Source organism: Peromyscus eremicus, chromosome 3 (genome assembly GCF_949786415.1).
Source record: "Peromyscus eremicus chromosome 3, PerEre_H2_v1, whole genome shotgun sequence".
Classification (NCBI taxonomy): Eukaryota; Metazoa; Chordata; class Mammalia; order Rodentia; family Cricetidae; genus Peromyscus; species Peromyscus eremicus.
In genome coordinates this window covers 13,098,150-13,112,563 of record NC_081418.1, presented here as the reverse complement: position 1 = coordinate 13,112,563, position 14,414 = coordinate 13,098,150, and the positions used below count along the sequence as shown (strand labels likewise).

Here is a 14,414-nt window from a genome sequence, read left to right as displayed (position 1 = left end):
GGAGCCAGCTAAGCCCTTTGACATCAAACACACAGTTAGAAGATGTAGAGTTTGCCCTGCTGGGTTTCAGTCTCAATTTGGTCCAGTTGTCAGGTCCTGAAGAAGTGGCTAACTGTGATGCCTATTTAACATACTAAAAGCATTTAAACATGCACAGGCTGCCAGGCTCTCTCGGTATTGCAAGTACATGTTACAGAGTCCTGGCTCCTCTCAGCACTTCTCACCCCTGCCCCTACCCCCTACCCCTGTTCTAAACCTCTCCAGCCCCAAGCTTTACTTTTCTCCCCTCGACTTCTTTCCCATATAAACCCACCATTTCTGCCATGTGCTCTCCTGGACTCCTGTTTTTCTCTCTCCTCCTTCTCCTCCTCCTCCTCCTCCTCCTCCTCCTCCTCCTCCTCTTCCTTTTGTTCCTCAGATCCTCTCTTGGTCCCTCTCTCCTCTTCTTTCTGTCTTCTCTTCCTCTCTCACCCCCCACCCCTGTCATCCTCTCTCCTCTCATGACCTGGTTCAGCTTGAACCCTTCCAGATCCCTCTGGCTGCTCCCTCCTATCTACAATAAAACCCTTCTCCTCAGCCATACCATGGAGCAGTCATCTCTTCATTTTCATTCACCAGTATTTCCTCACTATACCCCTATTCCTCCCTTTTGGAATGGTAATATATATGCTCTGTGGCATTATATGTTGGAAGTATGTGATTTGCCTTTTGATTTTACAAATGGTTACAATTAAAAGATTGCCTTGAATCTCAGAAGAGTCTTTGAACTTTTAAACTGTGTTGAGACTGTGAAAAACTACGGAGACTTTTGAAGTTGGATTAAATGCATTTTACATTATGATATAGCCACGAGGCTATGGTGGCCATGGAGGGAAATACGGTGGTTTGAATGAGAATGGCTTCCATAGGCTCATATGTTTGAGTGCTTGGTCCCCAGTCGGTGAACTATTTGAGAAAGATTAGGAAGTGTGGTCTTGTTGGAAGAGGTGTGTCACTGGGGTGGAATTTAAGATTTCAAACGCCCATGACATCTTTCTCTCTCCCTCCCCCATCTCTCTCTGACTTGTGCTTGTGTGTTAGGTGTAAACTCTCAGCTACTGCTCCAGCTCCTTGCCTGCCTGCTGCTGCTGTCCTCTCTGACATGATGGTCATGGACTCACCCTCTGGATCTTTAATTCCCCCAAATTAAATGCTTTCTCTTATAAGTTGCCTTGCTCATGTTATTTTATCATAGCAATAGAAAAACAATAACAAAGACAAATCTCAGTGTAAGACCTGAAACTGAACTGTTAAAATGAAAAGCAGAGAAAGTGCCGCAGGGTTCAGGTGGGGGCCTTTACTTTCTTGAAAGAATAGCTCAGGAAAGATCACCAACTATGGATGAATGAATGGCACTTCATGAAGTTAAAAAGCTCCACACACCGAAGGAAACAGTTGAATGACAGCCTCCAGAATGGCACAAAATCTTTGCTAACTACAAATGTGACAGAGGATTAATATACAAAAAACTGAAAAGAAACTAAATAACAAGAAATCGAACCTAATCAATAAATGGTCTAAGGTAATGAACAGACTATTCTCAAAAGATAAAGTACTAATGGCCAATGCACATATGAAAAATGTTCAGTCTCACTAACCAACAGAAAGATGTAGTGTGGAATTACACTGAAGTTCCATGTCACCCCATTCAGAACGGCAATCTTGAGAAAAGGACAGTAGGTGCCAGTGAGTGTGCAGACAAAGGGAACAGCTGTCCAGTGCGAGCTGGAAGTGTAAGCCAGTCTAGTCATAACGGAAGTCAATATGCAGCTCCCTCCAAGACTGGAAAGCAGCTCTGCCTCTCCTTGGTATTTACCTAAAGACTCAAGTCAACATATTATAGAGACATTTCTACAGAAATGTTTATTGCAGCATTCCCAACAAAGGCTATGGAGCCAGTTTAGGTATCCATTAACACAAGGATGGGCAGAGGAAAAATTATATACTTATGCAGTGGAGTATTATTCAGTCATAAAGAGGAATAACTATATAGCTGCCATTTGTAGGACAAGGAATGCACTGGAAGATTATTATATTGAGCTAATCAAGTCTTAGACAAATATCACACGAGGTCTCTTATTTGTGCTTCCTAGATTTTATATAGATTCATAAAATCATCTGTGGATATATTACATTAAAGCAGAAATGAAACTGTCTATGGAAATAAAAGGGACTAAAGAGAGGGGAGCAGTAGAAAAGAGAGGTGTGGAGTCACGTGAGGCTAATACGTTCAAAGTCCACTCTAAGTTTGTATGAAAATGTCTTTATGAAACCTAGTACCGAGTACAGTGAATCTATGCCAGCTGAAAACAAGGTTTTCAGATTCTTCTCTCAGTGCTGTTGGCAATGTCTTTCCCCAGAGAAACAGGCCATGCTTGTAATGATCATTCTTTCAGTTCACTTGTTGCTCGTTAATTCCAGATTTCTGTGTGTTTAGTTACGTTTTGTAAGTTTCTTTTCTTTTTAAATTTGTCTTGCCTTTTACCAATGATGCACTCACTGTTTTTAAAAATGAGTTGGAAGACAGGAATTATGGCTCATTCCTGTAATCCCAACATCTAGGAGGCAGAGGCAAGAGGATTGTGACGTTAGGTGGATAGTTTCTCATCTTTGTCTGTACTTTAAACTATGTATATGCATGTAATTATTCTATACATATTTTATTACATATAAAATATATATTAGCCGGGCAGTGGTGGCGCATGCCTTTAATCCCAGCACTCGGGAGGCAGAGCCAGGCGGATCTCTGTGAGTTCGAGGCCAGCCTGGGCTACCAAGTGAGTTCCAGGAAAAGGCGCAAAGCTACACAGAGAAACCCTGTCTCGAAAAACCAAAAAAATAAATAAATAAAATAAAATAAAATATATATTGTCCATATATATAATAATCTGCTGTTGAAGTAAAGCAGGCTATTTGGTAGTGACAGTGCTTCATTAACTTTCCTCTGTGAAAATTCTTCTGTTTACATTTTCTGCTTCTTGGATCTATTTCATAGTTCATCTAACATAGTTATAATAACCCACCCCTAATCAGTGCTGTAAAGCAGCACTAAACCCAGCACACACCTTCAGGACAGCAGAGCCAGGACTGACTAGGCTGGGTCTGACTGGGCTTCCAGCCACATCTGAAGGTATGTCTCCCATCCTTCCTGACCTAACTGGCTACCTAGGCATACTCTCCTCATGGCGGTGATAGAAGTAGAACATGGCAAGTGAAAATACATGGTTCCCCTTAAGGCCTAGACTCAGAACTGGAACCACCCAAAGAAGAGGCTGAAACAAATGACAGACCCACAAGCACAGGAGGAGACTTGTGTCTTCACATCTCCTCAATACTTGGAATTATCAGATTTGTTCATTTTGACCAACATGTTGGCATGGAAGAACTAATTCTTAATACTGTTGCTCCCTTGATTGCTAATAAAGTTGAGTTTTATGTGCTTATCACCTACTTGGGCTCCCTCTGTTTGTTCAAATGCTGGGCCTATTTCATGGGTTGAGGTTTTTTTCCATGTTGATGCATCACAAATTTTTAACAATGAATTCTACCTACTAGTTGTTTGCAATAGTATCTACTAAAAAAGACTCCACACAGTGCAGCATTTTGCTCTCGGTGCAGTCTGTGGCATCTTCCACCACATTATTGTGCCACCCCTGAAGCTGGGTGGTTATTTCAGCTCACTGGTAGAGTTCATTTGCTATCTCATTCCAGAGTTACACATGTAATTAAGCTTGAACAGTGACTTTTCTTTTCTCTTTACCCAGGACCAGCGACTTTGAGAGAAAAACAGAACAGCTCTGGATTATTGTAAATAAAAATGAGGTAAAGTATATGAGTTTGAGTGGACCTCTGTCTCTCGGATGTTTATCTCACTGAACTCCACTTCTACAGAGACGTCACAGCTCCTTTGGTAGGCAGCTTGGTGCAACACATTTTTAAAGAATTCATCATCTGGAGAGGCATTTCTTCAATGCTAACCTTACGGCAGTGATATCATCATCTTGCACTGTAACTAATCCATTTAAAAAATTGCCCATATCAATGGTGTATATTTTTCTAGAGTGTTTTTGCTGTACTTAAATATATCACCCCCATCATGTGATTCTCCCAATGCAGTGGTTGCCAAGAAGGCCCTGAAAAATCCCCTCAAGGGAAAGCAGGACCCTCAGAAAATATCTCAAGTGAAAACATAGCATAATAGAATAATAGAAAGTTCACAGATTTCTAGCAGGTGCAAGGCTGAGCTGCAGTCTTCAAGAAAGAAAAAAAAGTAGATGAGCTCATTGAGAGGAGGAAGGAAGCTGCCCTGAAGTTTGATCTCAGTGATGGCAAAGGTAGGGCTATGATTGCCACCAAGCACTTCTCCTGGAGAGACCTCTTGGTAGAACACCATGGGGACTTCATTGAGATCACCCATGCCAAGAAGCAGGAATCTCTGTACACACAAGACCCCTCCGCAGGCTGCTACACACGCTATTTTCAATCTGAGCAAAACCTACTGCATGGATGCTGCTTGAGAAAAACTAATTGCCTGGAGAAACTGATCAGTCACAGGAAGTGTGGGAATTGCTAGACCAAACTGCAAAACATCCATGGCATGCCTCACCTAGTCCTTATCAACCCCCGAGACATTGCAGCTGGGGAGGAGCTCCTGTACAACTATGGTGACCTCAGCAAGTCCTCCATGGCAGCCTACCCTTGCCTGAAGCATTAACCATGCTGCCTCCCTGCCCCCTTCAAATGACAAGGTACTATCAAAGGGAAATGACTTTTTTTTTACCCACACTTAATCTTAGATTACTTCAAATGTCTTTTAAAATTATACTAAAGATGCCTTTTCACATGGTATGTAAATGACTATTACAGGTTTCCAAGGTGGACTTGAACAGATGGCCTTACACTACCAAAACATTTATATTCCAGTTGTTTTTGTACGTTTCTGCATACAAGTTGAACGTTTGTGCTTCCCATACAGTCTAAGAATTGGCACAAGTTTTAGAGAATGGAGTAGAACATGAACCAGGAAGTCGGGCTCTGCCCAAGACGAAAGCCATGACTCCCCTGCACCCCATGTCCGAGGGCAGGGAGGTGTGAGGATACTGCCGCTCCGCACGCGCAGCCTGGATGGCATGTCTCCAAGCTCTTGTTCTCCTGAGTGCATTGACAGGCATATGCATTGACACGTATGAACATTTTTTAATAAAAGTGTGTCTGGGGGGGGGGTCCCCTTTTACCTCTCAGCCTGAGTGTCACCAGAGGGCAAACAAGCGGAAGGGCAACAGAAAGCTTTGTATGCAGCCCCTGAGCAGGGACCAGACAGCCTTGCTGGAGACCACTTTTGGTGAAACAGTTCAACTCTAATTTGCATTAAGTGGTATCCTCTAGCTGGATTAGTGGAAGCGTGGCCCTAACAAATTGGCTAGAGCACATGCCTAATTACCATGTGGGTCATCAGTGGAAGAGCATTTGCAGGGAACTGTGTCAAGGGTCACAGATAATTTAGGCATCCTGGGCCTAGGGGCATCCAAATAAGGATAGGGAGAGCAGGAAGCTTTTGCTGGGGGGCCGGGGTCTGTGTGTCTGTGTGTGTGTGTGTGTGTGTGTGTGTGTGTGTGTGTGTGTGTGTGTGTAACCCTCCATGTTTCTGGGCTTAGAGAAAGCTGCCAGGTTATGGTAGACTGCAACCCCTGACCAGCCAGCAATGCCTTCCAACACAAAAGTTTCACATAAGCTAGTCTTCCCCTCTGTTCTCTTCAAAGCTTTTTGAGCCCGGGGCTCAGCTGTCTGGACAGGAACATCCTCTCCAACAGGCTTTTGGCTTTTCCAGGCACCTGGAGGCATCAGGATACGCAGTCAGAAAGAGGCAGGCCAGATCAGCAGGGCAGATCACCTGGAACTGCATTAATTCTTTATGGGAATGTAAACACTGAATTTATTTAAAAATAATAATAAAAACATTTTTAAATCAAAAAAGAAAAATGAAGTGGGGAAAAACACAAAAAAACAAATTATATGTATACAGTTTTGAAGGGAGTGAAATGACTGTGTTCATCTTTTCTTTAGGGTTCCTTTATTTCTATCTTTTTGGCTTGGTTGACTGAATTGTGTAGAGAAGATCTGAGATGGTCCTCTGTTATAATCAAAGTAAGGTTTTGTAGAGGGACCAGAAATTACTAACCCCTTAAGCAACCCTGAATCTGCTACTGGAAATTTCTCTACCAGCTGTCAAGGCAGAACCCCTTGTGTCCCATGAAGACACTGCCAGGCCAAGACACCTGCCAACTTCAGCCATCAGTGTTTGGTACTAGGATACCTGGCAGCCACCAAGGCTTAGCAGCCAGAAACCAGGATGATACTAAGTTTTTACCTGTGATAGCAAGAGGGGGTGGCTCCCTTCTCCTCCTGGAGGAGGACTAACCATCCCCATTCCACCTTCAGTCTAGAGGCAGGTGCTCAGGATCCACGTATGAAAACCTACTCTCGTCCCAACACTTCCAGCCATCCCCCAGCCTCATGTTGGTGCCACATAAGAAAGTCTTCCCCATATCCCTCTCTAGCCCAGTCAGTGGTCAGATTTCAAGAAGGATCTAACAGGACATGTAACTGTGAGGTCTACTGTCTTGGTTGTACCGGTTTGTGGCTTAGCGTTGTATTCAGATAGCAAACAAAAAAAGAAAATAAACATGAAGTTTATTTGTCATCATTAAAAACAAAGCAAAGAAATTAAAATATTTATTGACAGACCAGGAAAAAAAAGAAAATAAATGAAATGAAGTGAAAGTGAGAGAAAAACATTCTCAGACCAGTAAAAGCTGAAAGAATAAATTTTTACAAGATATATTCTACAGGAAACATGAACGGGAACCTCACTAGCCACACTGGGCAGAGAAGCAGGTAGGCTAGCTGCAGATCTTCACCTCTCTCTGCAGATCTTCACCTGTCTCTGCTCTCCTCCAAATCCAGTGGCCCAGGCTCTGTAGCACACCACCTGCTGAGGCCTCCCCTTCCTCTCTGCCCCCATCTCCAGGGGATCATGCAGATCTTCCCCTTCAGTCTTCCTCTCCAACCATGCCATTGTCCCAGACCATAACTCCAGCAGGCATTCCTGGGGACCTGCCACCTCAGTCTGCCACAGAAGCAAACAGGCTAGTGAGCAGGTAGACAAGCTTTAGATCCTCACTCTCCCTCCTGTCCTCCAGATCCGGTTCTCTAGTCTCATGTCCAGTTCTGTAACAGTCACTTGTTGTGGTTTCACCTCACACTCAGCCCAATCCCAGGGGACTAAGCAGATCCTGGTGAACACCCTGCTTTCCTACCTCCTGTGGACACCTTAACCACCCACCTCTGCCTTCTAACCCATCCCCATTCCTAGGTGTCAGCTCCCAGTTCCAAGAAAAACATTCTAGTCAGAAGCCCCTGTAGCCATGTCCTAAAACAATTTGTCAGAATCCCAAAACAATTCCCTCCCTGGCAACAAACAGCTACCACATCCTCCCAAGAACCAGAGAAGGTGACACAAACCAAGGTCTGTACCAAGCTCCCACCCTACAAAGACAAAACAAGATAACAGCATCAAGAGGTTGAATCATCCCAAACCCAGAAGCCAGTGTAAAAACACATTCAATAACAGCCAAAACAAGATGTCTCCACTAGAGCCCAGCAACCCTACTAGAGTAGGCCCTCAGAAACGCAACACAGCTGAAGTACAAGACATGAATCTTAAAACAGACTTTATGAATATGATGGAGGTCCTTAAAGAGGAAATGAATCAATATCGTAAAGAAATCTATAAAAATGCGTACAATCAGTGGAAGGAATCAAACAATTCAAGACCTGAAAGTGGAAATCAAATCAATAAAGAAAACTCCAACTCAGGGACAACTGGAAAGGCTATATTTAGGAACTCACACAGGAACTGCAGAGGCAGTCCTCACCAACAGAATACAAGGGATGAGAGAAGTTCTGACCCTGAAGACAAGGAAGAAGTAATAGATACCTTGGTCAAAAAAATATGTTAGCCGGGCGGTGCTGGCGCACGCCTTTAGTCCCAGCACTCGGGAGGCAGAGCCAGGCGGATCTCTGTGAGTTCGAGGCCAGCCTGGTCTCCAAAGCGAGTTCCAGGAAAGGCGCAAAACTACACAGAGAAACCCTGTCTCGAAAAACCAAAAAAAAAAAAAAAAATGTTAAATCTGAAAAATTCCGGGCACAAAGCATCCAGGCACAAAGCATCTAGGAAATCTGGAACACTATGAAAAGATGAAATCTAAGAATTATAGGAATAAAGGAAGGAGAAGAATTTCAGGTCAAAATCACAGGAAATATTTTCCACAAAATCAAGAAGAAACTTTCCCTATTGTCTTGATAGATGCCTCTCAAGGTACAAGAAGAATACAGATCACCAAATAGATTGGACGAGAAAGAAAATCCCCCTTGACACATATTAATTAAAGCATAAATGTACAGAACAAAGAAAGGACACAGAAAGCTGCAAGAGAAGAACACCAAATAAAGTATGAAGACAGACCTGTTAGAGTAACACTTGACATCACATTGGAGACTCTAAAAGCTGGAAGGTCTGGACAGGTATTCTAAAAACTCAAAGAGAACATAATTGTAGTTCAGACTACTATACCTAGCAAAGTTTTCATGTGCAATAGATGGAAAAAATTCCATGATAAACCAAATGTAAGCTGTAACTATCTACAACCAGGCAATACTGAACGTTCTCAGAGGATAACTTCAACTTGAAGAAGCTAACCACACCCAAGAAAGCAAAAGGAATAAATAATCCTATACCAACAAATCAGAAATAGGGAAACACACACACACACACACACACACACACACACACACACACACACACACTCAAACACTTCCCACAACTAAAAATGAACAGGAATCAACAAACACTGTTCACTGCTATCTCTCAACCCCAATGGCCTCAATTCCTCAATAAAAAAACACAGACTACCAAACTAGTTAAGAAACAGGACGCATCCTTCTACTGCATCTAAGAATCACCTCTTAACTTCAAGGATAGACATCACCTCAGGGAAAATGATATTCTACGATATTATGGGATGTCAAAGGAAAACTGGTGTAGCCATTCTAATAACTGACTAAGGAGACTTCACACCAGAGCTAATCAGAAGAGACAGGGAAGGACACTGCATACTCAAAGGGAAATTCCTCCAAGATGACATTTCACTTCCTAACACCTAAGCACCAAAAACAAGGGCACCAATTTAATGAGAGAAATACTAATCCAGCTAAAGTAACATTTGACCTTCATACACTACTAGTGGGATGATACTTCAATACCCCACTAGCTCGGGGTGGGGTGGGGGTGGAGACAAAAGTCAACCTGGAGCCTGGTGGTGAATTGGAAAGGAGAGAGAGAAGTGGAAACATGTGGTAGATGTATCTGAGGACAGTGAGGAACTGGCTGACATGGATGGCCTGCTTGACACCTGGGTTCATGGCGATGTGCAGCGGGTAAGGTCAGTATTGTCAAACATGTTGAAAACAACAACAACAACAACTTGAACTTAACTGAGTCTGAGCAATGATCTGCTCACAGATTGGACAAAAGTCAGAGCTGGTCCTGGATCCTGGCCTGGAGTGAGCAGGAACAACATCTGGGAATGCAAAGGAAAGTGGGGTTTGGAGACAGGCATCCTGGACCCTGGGGCCTCAGCTGGACCAGCTGGACTCCACCTGCTGTTCATCACAATGTACCCTAGTGGCTTCTCTCAGGTTCTGGAGTATTAGGCTAAGGCACCCAAACATTCGGCAAGAAGTTCCACATAAAACCTGAGAAAGCTTAAAAAAGAGTCTATGCACACAAAAACAGTCAAACTCAGCTTCTTGGTAACGGCTTTTTCTCCATTGGGCTTTGTTTGCTGGTGACTAGCAGAGGCGCAGCTCCTTCAAGAGACAGTTTCTTGACTCAGCGTTAGCAGCAAAAAACAAAATCCGAGGGCTGTTTTCAGAGGCCCTGCTGCCAAACACTTACATGGTGTTTATGAGCAGCTAGTGGCACACTATTCGGTGGCAGCATGGACCTAAAACCTCCCCAGAGTTGGGGGTGATACATGTGACTCCCACTAGTACTTCTGCCTTGAAGCTAGACTCCCAGGAACCAAGCAATGGGGTGGACCCAGCTGCTTTAATCCTAACCAAGCCTGTTTAGCAGATTAAATGCTCACATGATCAGAAAAAGATGAAGATATACAGTAAAGGCAGATTCAGACGAACCAAACAAAAAAATCCTCTAAGTAGGTTACAGTGTGTTTAAAAATATACCTAGGCTTGGGAAAGTAAAGAGAGGGTATAGATAGTCATAAAAAAAATATATAGTTTTAAAATAATAAAGTCCTTTAAAGGGAGTAAAGTAATATTTTAAAAAGCCACCTAAAGATGGAAAATGTACAGAGAGTCTGGATACTGTATGTTATTGCATTGTCTTTGAATTGTTTGACTGCAGAGGAAGGAGCATCAGCTGCTAAGAGACATTTGATTATAAATGTTGCTGGATTAATCCAACCTATATATTTAGAAAATGCCTTGATTTCAAAATTTAAGTCAAAAGGTATGTTACTTTGGAGAAGAGGTTATGCTTTTATTTCCTGTTGTGAGGCTCTGGAGTCATTCTGGGTTAAGAAGAATCAGTTTTGATCAAGGAAGACCCCCTGAAACATCTCCCATGGGAACAGATGGCTCAGATGAGCCAACATTTCAGAGCACCTCTGTTGTAGTTTCCTCTGAGTTCTGCATCCAGAACAGCTTCAAGGCTGCTGGCTGAGATGATCCAGCCTCAAAGACATCTCCAGTCAGGACTTTACCATAATCCTAAATTTTCTCAGGGTCTCCCAAAGATTACCAGTACCCCCAATCAATAGGAAGTAGTCTAGAAAACTATGCCCACATTCCAAACAAACTACGGATATTTATTATCATTTTAGGGAGATTGGTTACAAGTTGTTATGGATAATGGTGAGGAAAAAAAGCTAAACAAAGGAGATTAGATTCAGGGATCTTGTTCTGAAAAGAAAAAGGGGGGATATAGAAATGATAGAATAAAAGGATAGATTATTGAATCTACTTTAATAAAAAAACAACAACTTTTATTTTTACATATTTTATATTGGTATAGATTTTGGTTTATTGATACAAATTTAAAGTTATTTTTGTTATACTCTCTCTATACATTTCTACTCTTCTTTAAGGTATTGTGTTTATGCAGCACACTTAAAATGTATAATTAAACAGATTAATAATTAGTCATCTATAATAACAAACTTATAGTCATGTTGGGTATGTTTTCAAGGTCATACAGAGATATATTTCAGATAGATAGACAATCTTCAAACACTTCAATGACCTACAGTATATGGCCACCCACTGAAATATAGTAGATCTGCCAGGAGCCTCATGCTTAAAGAAAACTGAATCCCTCAGGAGAAACCATCAACTATCCACAGCTCCTCAGATAATGATTAGGGCACATGAGGCCCTCTACCCTCTGTGCTGAAATGTTGACAGGCTTGTTCTTATACAGGTCTTATGAAGGCAGCCACAGATGCTGTGAGTTTGTGAGGGCAGCGGTCTGCTCATGTCCAGTAGATGTTGTTTCATTCTGGTCCTCTCTGTCTTCTGAATATTATAATCTCTGTTCTTCTTTCATAGTGAACCCTGCTCATGGGGCAGGGGGATGATACACATGTCCCATTTGTGACTGAGCACTCTACTAGCATTTACACTCTGCATTTTGAAACATTGTGAGTTTTTCTATTAACCACCCTACACTGCACAAGAAACTGATGAGGTTGGGGATCTGCAAGAATTTATGGGAGTAAACATAACAATTTGATGGCAGTTTGATAATCTGTCCATTTAACGTAACAGTAGTACTTGCACCCATCCAGAAGAGAACTCTCAAACCTTGGGCTCATGGACAGATTTACACTACTATTTTTTAGTTGAATTTATGTTCACTGATAAACAGTAACCAAAATTATACACATGAATATAATGGTATTTTGGAAAACAACATGGAAGCTCTTCAGGAAACAGACATAGTCGCCATGAGATCCAGCTAGCAGACTCCTGGGTACTGATCCAAAGGACATAAAGCCAGCGTGTCAGAGGTTTGCTCACATGCACACCACAGTGCCATTCCCAATAGCCAAGAAATGGGAAGCACCAAGTGCCTGTCAGCTGGTGAACAGGAAAGACATGCAACAGCCACACAGTGGGAAACTCCTCAGCCATCTCAACCTCAAGTTACAAAACTAGACACAGTGCTGGATTTGGTAGAGGGGACAACTTTTCACAATAAGGAATTATACAGGTCTCCCTGTGTCCAAATATTTCCACATATAGCTTGTGTTGGGTCTCAGATGGCCAGCTACAGCCACAATGAGACTGCAGGAGAGAGCACATGGCCAGACTCAGGACACATCACTGGCTATCCTTCACCTGCTGTAAAAGCCTGTCCTTCCGTCAGACATTTTGAATTCCCACAATCCCCAAAGGACACCCAGAGGGTCTTCAGGCTCATAAGTCATGCTACATGGGAGCCTATCTGAATGTCACATAGTGTGACTCCCTTAAAACAGCCTCATGCCAGATGCTGGACATTCTGTCAGTCAGGACAGAGCCAGGCTATTTCAGCCAACGGTTTAAAGCTTTTCATGACTATCCACTGAACTTGACAACATTCTGAATCCCTGCAGAGAGTCACAGTGACGCATGTGTGCTCCCAGGATTCTCTGCACCTCAGCCTGGGCTCTGCTTGCCAAACATTCTATTGTGATTAATGCCTGCAATATATTTATCCACTATTTATCTATATATTTTCATGATGTTCACTCTAAAACTAAGGCCACTGGCCTTGGAGGCAAACACTCAGTTAACTACCCACCACACACCACAAGCTAAAAGATTAATGGTGCACAGAGGTGAGGTAGTTAACAAGGTATGGTTACTTTTGGTGCCAGATACAAGGGGCAGAACATGGCACATAACAGGTGAGTGCCAGCAATAAACCATGATGCCTATGGAGAATCGGAGATGATGAGACAGAGTGTGAGTTCAGACATTTGAGATGAGGAAGCAGCACTGTCAACTGTGTGCCTCCTCTCAAGGATGCAGTGACCTCAGAAAAGATTGAGGGCTGCCACAGGATGTAAGTAAGTGATTCCCATGGAGGTGTCTCTGTGAAACACTTCCAGCTACTTTCCCAGATCTATGTGTTTCCAAGGACACTTGACACAGTTTGGGAGAGAATAAGTATGGACCAAGCTGGGAGGTAACTGAGGCCAGGATGCCCTTTGTGATTCTCAGAATGAAGTGAGGTGAGGCCTCTGTGACCTCACAGGTAAATCTCTGCTGCAGAAACATCAATGTTCTTTGCCTGAGGGGAACACAGAAGACACCAAAGAGGGCTGGGATTCGAAGCAGGTCCAAATGTCTGGGTAAGTTTGGGCTGTTTTCTGGATGGACACTACCTGAAATTCATCATGTGAGTGACTCACTCAGTGTGAGGCACTTCTTCATAGGGACCTTAAATGAGGAGACTGAAATAGCGAGGTACTTGAGGTGGCTCTGCTGAGCAGAGTTCATCCTAAGAAGACTAGAAAGAGCAGGGATCAGATGTCTCATAGTAGTGGAGCTGGTTCCTCAAGACCACAGGGAGAGAAACCCCTCATCTTACCATGGAGAGAGGCCTTGGAATGAAGCTGCACAGGTGTCTCTGGACCAAGACTTTGTTGCCGGAAGGTTTCTCTGGTCCCACCTGGTCCCACCTGGTCCCACCTGGTCCCATCTGGTCCCGTGGCCCCTCAGCCGCTTATAAAATAATCATTCATATGATTAATATTAATTATCAATTGTATGACCTATGGCAAGCCTCTTGCTAGCTAGCTCTTATATTTTAACTCAACCCATAACTATTAATCTATGTATCACCACGTGTTCCATGGCTTTACCGGTCTGCCGGCATGTTGCTCCTTGGGCAGCAGGCCGGCCTCTCTCCAGACTCTGCCTTTTTCTTTTCTGTCTCTCTCCTTGGATTTCCCATGTGCCTCTAAGCTGCCTTGCCATAGGCCAAAGCAGCTTATTTTTTAACCAGTGGGAATAACATATATTCATGGTGTACAGAAAGACATTCCACAACAGGACTTAGCTTCCAGCCTAAGGAAGGAAGGATGAACCATTGCTTATTGCATACCCACATTAGACCATCACTCATGGCTTGTCCAGGGAAGATAGGAAAGGCATCTGGGTACTGATATCTGCTTCCCTAAGGTCTTCGGTCCCTGCAGTAGCAATGTTTTCATTTGTACTCAGACAGCGGACACAATACGAGAACA

The 14,414-nt window shown here is 43.1% G+C and overlaps 1 pseudogene; it reads left to right on the top strand.

The window, feature by feature from the left end:
* Positions 1-4,753, top strand: part of LOC131905596 (N-lysine methyltransferase KMT5A-like) — a 31,530-nt pseudogene extending 26,777 nt beyond the window's left edge.
* Positions 4,754-14,414: the final 9,661 nt, after the last annotated feature.